The sequence below is a fragment of the Pavona decussata genome, unplaced genomic scaffold (genome assembly GCF_977016875.1).
Source record: "Pavona decussata unplaced genomic scaffold, jaPavDecu1.1 SCAFFOLD_268, whole genome shotgun sequence".
Classification (NCBI taxonomy): domain Eukaryota; kingdom Metazoa; phylum Cnidaria; class Anthozoa; order Scleractinia; family Agariciidae; genus Pavona; species Pavona decussata.
This window is the reverse complement of record NW_028145670.1, coordinates 135001-142322: the sequence shown is the minus strand read 5'-3', so window position 1 is coordinate 142322 and position 7322 is coordinate 135001.

Sequence of the window (7322 nt, the reverse complement as noted above, 5' to 3'; positions counted from 1 at the left end):
AATGATCTTGAAAGATGATTGTATGACGCTAGCGTAAGTTAAGTTGAAAAATTCAAAATGTATCCTAGGCCCGTATTTGGCGAAGAGGCGGTTTTGATATCAGTCTGCATTTTTAATACCCAGCCTGCCGTCTGCAGTCTGCAATTTATACCTAGTCTGCATTTTATACTCAGTCTGCAGTCTGCAATCTGCAGTCTGCAGTCTGCATTTTATACTGACCGTTCGTTAAATCAAGGTTCCACTGTATGTGGGTCGTGAGTAAAAATACCCCGCTGCCCTCCCCCGGCGCAGGTTAGTTCAATGAAACTTACAGCTTACAACTTGACCTGCCGGACCTACCCACCGAGAGCGCTTTCTTCGCCCTCCGTTTCAAATCACAAATATTTATAGCCAATTTTTGAATTTAATTTTTGAACTTTCCATACATTTCCCCTGTATTTTTTCCCGCGAACTTTTTTTAGTAGCAATTCACGGCTTTTTCGCTATACAAACAAATGTGTGGAAAGTTGAAAACACGACTGGACGCTTTCTGGCACAGCTACAACCCTCCAATTTCTTTTCCAAAAGATTTCAATTCATGAATTTTTCAGAAGCGATGTTTTATGAAAATTATGTGACACCGGATTTCCATACAAACACTGTTATTTCAAGCCTGTTTGCCTACCCGTCAAAATGGCGTCGGAAACCGTGATAAGGCCTATTATCCGCCATGTTTGAAATAGCTAGCGAGGGAAAAGACCTCGTACCGAAACTTTTCAACTCACTCCGACTCTATAGATCCTTCGTACAAATCAAATGTTGAATTTAATTTTGGTTCGGCCCAAACAGATATTAAAATCGGCACATGTGACTAAGTGAGAAGTTAAACGGGCCTTAGTAAGTTATCAAAGTTGACATTATATACTTTCTTTGCAAGTTCAGTTTATAGCCGAAACTAGTGATATCTTATTTACTGATCATGAACTGAATGAATAAGAGATCTTCTTTTAACAAAGTACCATTTAGGGGGATAATTTTAAAAAAGGTATTTGTAAACTTTACGGTAAAAATAAGAAACTTGAAACACAAAGTACTACGTCATCATGCATAAGAGGCATTTTGCAGATTATTGGCAATCTGGAAAGCCTTGTATCAGTGACAAACGACGGATCGCGAACGAAAATGTTGCGCAGTGGTATACGCGTATCAGGAAGTTTTTTGTTGACTATCCTTTGCGTTGTTTGTCCTTTTTATTATTTAGGACAGTATACAGATCCGAAATGTTGCGTATTTTAACAAGGTTTGGCCATGTACCCTATGACGGATACTTTGTCTATTGTCATCTACTTTACACGTCAGTGACACGATATTCCAAGTGCTTTGTTAGCTTTTGCTCATTGCTGGGCACAGTCGCGCACTGTGTTCATGGGTCATGGGTAAACATTTGGTTTCGAGGTCATTATTGGAGTCTGAATCATTTGAACATTAGCAGAGAAATGACATTGTCAAGTCTAGTTTCTCGAAACTTGTTTCTACACCATACTGACGAGCAGGAAAAACAACGGCAAAAAAGTTGTATATGATTGCCTTTGGACTTCTGATTTCAGCTCTATCGTGCCACTGTTGTGTACAGTTCCCTAAGCAGTTTGCTTTTAGTCGTTCTGTAGTAGTAGTCGTAATAGTCACTGGTGGCGGTTGTGGTGATTGTAACGATAATAGTGATTGTAGAGTGTAGAACACTACATGTTGAGGCCCCCGGGGGGACTCCCATATAAAAGTGACAGGGATGCTCGTCGGAAACTTTGAAAAGAACCCCTGAGAGGTACCAAGATCCTGTTTTGTGGGTGTGGCTCCAAATTTTTTAGTATCACCCCTAAGGGGTACTAATTCCAGCATACTGTCAAATAGTTCCTGTCATATTTTTTGGCTCAATACCCTAAAAGGTACCGCGAAAGCTCCCGCTGTGGACCTTTTGAGGAGGCTGAACAGCATAAGAGGAACCAAAACAGCATTTTTAACCCATAAAAATACGGCGAGCACCCTCGTCACTTTTATATGGGAGTCCCCCGGGGGGGGTTGTGCCGGCTCTAATCTGCCACAATTTAATCCTTGTAGAACAGACCGGCCTCCCATGAAAACGTGTGTCGTCCGGGATTACTTACTTACTTACTTACTAACTGACTGACTGACTGACTGACTGACTGACTGACTGACTGACTGACTGACTGATTGACCTACTGACTGACTGACTGACTGACTTAGGCATTTCGTGCCATACGGAACATAAAATAATTCCATTCTTAAGGCCTGATTATACAGAGCGCGAACGCCCCCTGTGCTATATTTTTCCACGAATTTAGTCGTAATAAATGTAGTGTTTGTCAACAAAGAGCATTTCAGTTCTGCCCAACATGTGGGCAACCGGTGCTTTTTTGCCACACGTATTGCTGCGTTTTCAAAGGCCAATGAAAATTGAGGTTTTTGCGAGCCTCGTGGCTCCACTGTCGGGGACGAGCTATAGAAAAACAACTGAAGCCGCACTGATTGGTTGATAATAAATAGTTCGTGTGACCATCGCACAAAAATTCGCTCTGAAGGGAATCACCGTGAGTTTTGGCACGAACCAGTTTCCTGCTGCATTCGTGGTCGCCTCTGTTATAAACATTTCATACAAATTGCTTAAAGCAATCCAATACGAACGTAGGCTCGATTACCAGCCGCTGTTCGGGAAAATGAGCCCGCGCTCGGGGAGGAAAGCCGGACCCGAGGGAGCGGCGGAAATCGAGCCTAATACGAACGCCGCGTTCGCGTTCCTGGTATATAAACAGGTCTTATAATTAGATATTGACGCTTTGTTCTTGGTATATCTGATATAGCCCATTTATTGCCGTTTCTTTGCTTCAGATGATATTTATTGCAACATTCGCTAACGTTTGACCCATTTAATGACTTCATCAATTAGTTATGTAAATTATCTTTGATTAAGATTTTCATGTGATGGGTCAATTTTAAAATGCCCATTTCTACAATTATCTTTAAAAATTGGGACCTATATCCCAGTTGCCAATATTGATGTACATTATTTTGAGGAGTAGTCTTTATATCATTTTATTTCTAATATGCAGATTCAGATGCAATTAAAGAACAATTTGAATGATCTCTTTGACTGGTATAAGTGATTTTCTTTAGTAAACTTTTAATGCGAGTCAAAGGTAAATTTGACAACACCTTTGATACAACTTTGATGCGAGTCAAAGGTAAATTTGACAACACCTTTGATACAACTTTGATGCGAGTCAAAGGTAAATTTGACTACACCTTTGATACAACTTTGATGCGAGTCAAAGGTAAATTTGACTACACCTTTGATAAACCTTTGATGCGAGTCAAAGGTAAATTTGACTACACCTTTGATACAACTTTGATGCGAGTCAAAGGTAAATTTGACTACACCTTTGATAAACCTTTGATGCGAGTCAAAGGTAAATTTGACTACACCTTTGATAAACCTTTGATGCGAGTCAAAGGTAAAATTTGACAACACGCGGTACGACGCGGGACACCTTTGATGAACCTTTGATGCAAGTCAAAGGTAAATTTGAGTACACGCGGGTACATCTTTGGTAAGCCTTTGACTCGAGTCAAAGGTAAATTTGACCACGCGCGTGTACACCTTTGATGAACCTTTGATGCGAGTCAAAGGTAAATTTGAGTACACGCGGGTACACCTTTGCAAAACCTTTGACTCGAGTCAAAGGTAAATTTGACCACACGCGTGCACACCTTTGATGAACCTTTGATGCGAGTCAAAGGTAACTTTGAGTACACGCGGGTACACCTTTGCTAAACCTTTGACTCGAGTCACAGGTAAATTTGACCACACGCGTGCACACCTTTGATAAACCTTTGATGCGAGTCAAAGGTAAATTTGAGTACACGCGGGCACACCTTTGCTAAACCTTTGACTCAAGTGAAAGGTAAATTTGACCACACGCGCGTGCACCTTTGATAAACCTTTGATGCGAGTCAAAGCCACATCAAAGATCACCTTTGACGCGCGTCAAAAGTGTATGTAAAGGTGAATCAAATGCGGCCTTTGTCACCTGTGATTCGAATCAAAGGTGAAATCAAAGATCACCTTTGACGCGAGTCAAAATTAATCAAAGGCGTGTCAAAGGTGGCCTTTGACATGTCTTTGACCACACATTTGATGTTGCGCAAAGGCGTTTTTTCGTGCAGTGATGGAGAACGATGATGATTTATTTTCCTTTCTCTTTCTAAACTTTAAAGTCGCCCCTACGACGTTAGCTCCTGGATAGTTCGGCCATATTACAACTGATGAGCTTAGGTGAAGAAAAAAATGTATGCTAATGAGCTTACGGTGAGTTGAAATCACCAATGGCTTATCATTAACTGCAACAAGAGAAACCGTTTTGCACCTTTGCGTGTTATAATTCATGGTCGGAATGGTCTTTTTTCACACGTGCGGAGTTCCAGCAGTCACACAGAGAGAAACAAAATCCCAGACATCGTGGTTTGCGCAGATCGAACGCGCAAGGAATGCTTTCCTTTTATCCACGCTAACGGTAACAAGTAACGAATGTTCTTACGCTTTTTGTAAGACATGGTTATTTTGCTTGAATAGTAACTCCAGGGCACAGACTTAATATAATATGAACCACTCAAAATAGGCAACTGGGCGATTTTGCATTTTAAAAGAACATCGAATCAAACAACAAACGCAAACAATTCCTGCCAAAAGCAGTAGAATCGCGGAACAGAGTTTGGGACATTTATTTACTGCACAAAATGTAACAATATTTATTGTAGCACAAGCCGCGCAAGACACTGTTTTTGTGAACGTTGTAATCACATTAAACAAAATTCGGAGTCTTTTTTCCACAAAAGAAAAAAGAAAGAAAAGTGATACAATTGTACATTGATGATACAAAGCAAGTGATCGCCTCCGCGCGTTGCATTCGGTCGTCCCTAAAGTGGAAGAAAAAAGGAATAGTTGATAAACTGGAGTGCGAGGTTGGTATTCCTCTCATAAAGAGTTATAAAGAATTGGGACTACAAAGCAGTGTTACTGTATACTACATTTGTACTCGACAGAGCAGCTATGCGCAACGCAGAAGCAAAATATTACAAAGCAGAATATTACACTAAGCTAGATCAATATCCTGCCCGACAGATAACAACAGCTCACTGATCATGAAAAGAAAGCTGACTACCCAAGTAGAGCAGAATTGGTTATTGCGATATTAATTAGTGGAAGCCGAGCATTCTGCTCGATAAGCTAAAGTAGAACCTAAGTTAGTGTTCATAGCGCGAGGTTAGCCGGTTAATGTTCTGCTCGACAGATAACAACAGCTTAATAAAGAACTGACTACCCAAGTAAAGCAGTTTGCTCGACAGATAACAACAGTTCTGGGAAGAACTGACTACCCAAGTAAAGCAGTCTGCTCGACAGATAACAACAGTTCAGTAAAAACTGACTACCCAAGTAAAGCAGAACAGGATTAATATCGCGCGGTGATGGTTGAATTAATGTGGCGCGCGGTAGATAAAAACAGTGCAGTAAATAAATGACTAAGAGCCAAGCTATGCAATACAATAAGTTCAAAAAACAGAATCTTAAAATTGATATAGCCTATTTACAAATTTCACTACTCACCAATGCCTTGCCTTTATATGATCGTGAATCCATGACGAATACGCGCGAGTTTCCCAGCCTCGATCAGTTTCCCGCCATAATAACAAAGATTCAACAAGACTTCGACTCTCGGCAATGGTCTGAAGAGGTACATCCTTCTAAAATATCGTTATAATTCCTAAACGTATACGTTGCTTTTCGAGATTTCAATCCTATGATACTTGTGTTAAATGCTGAGAGGAAATTTGTTAACCAAATTCAAAGACAGAGAAAGCTGGGACAATTCACACTAATACAACTCAATTTCAGAAGTACATTATTTTATCGAAGCTGGCGTCGATTTATCTGAGCATCACATTCCCAGGTGAAGAAAATAAAAACGAATGACCCAAGAACTATTTCCTCGGGTTTATGGTAGATACAACTTACCAAGTCGAATATGCATGTGTAAAGGTCAATCCTCGAGCAAGGGAAGTGGTCTGCTGTTATTCAATAAATTAAATTGCTGCCCGCCGCAATTATCGATAAATACAAAAAATTCCATTCCTTTGTGACAGTCTGGGCTGGGAAATGTTATGAAAACGAAGGCAAACCAATGGCAAAATCGGCAGTTGACCGTGGAAAATATATCATACAATACCACTCCGGAAAACACTGCGCGTCGCAAGCCACGAGTTTGTCTCGAAAGCGCAAGATGAAACTGCGTGACTGCAATAAACTGTGGCTGTTTCATGTTACATTTCCAGGTATACGATGACACATCGCGTACAATATTAAGAGGACCCCTGGGTGGAATTTTTTTCCAGCTCAAAGCTGCTCATGAGTGAATGAGTAGAAATTATATCGCAAATTTATTCAGAAAACGCGAGTGTAATTTTTAATTTCCGTTTTCGTTGACGACGTCGTCGTAATCACAGTTAAAAAAAAAACTGGTATTTCCAAATTTCCGGGTAAAAGGACAACCTCCAGAGGTAGTACAAAAGTTAATTTTGATTGGTCGATGGAGACAATGGTTCATCGACAGTCTTGACAAAAAGGACACGAGGGGACCCGGCCGGGAACAAATCTGCTTGCCTGTGGACAACTGGCCGCTGTTTCCTCCGTGCCAAGGAACTTTTGTTACCCAGCGTGCTGTCCGAGCGTTCAATGTGTCCATAGCGTTCTGGCCGCGGGTCTTTCGAAATTTCAGAAGCGAGCCGACGTGAAAGAAAATCTTTCTAGCAAACGTGATACGGTTTCAATCGAGTCGGAAATGCGATGGAAGGAAAGCTATTTATCTCTACTTTGATCCTATGAAGGAATTGGGACACCAGTGATGATTTCAACGGATTTATTCCGTTTCGTGTTTCGGAGATGACTGAAATACTGTTTGGCCTTTCGTTACATTTGACAGTAGAAACCCGAATGACGCTAACTCGCCGAAATCGCTCCGAATCGGCTTGAAAAGCTGGCAAATGACAAAGAATACAAGAAGAAACAGGGTAAGTTGACTTTATTGAAAAAACACTGTTATTTTCTACCATTTTACACAAATCCGTTGTATTCCCATACAAATCCTTATAATTCAGCGGTTCTCTGATAGTGAGCTTGGGCTGCCTGTGAATGAGGTACTCCTTAAACAGTTTGCGCTATTCTATGCCTTTAAATATAAAATATAGCACTAAATAAATTAATAAATATGTATACA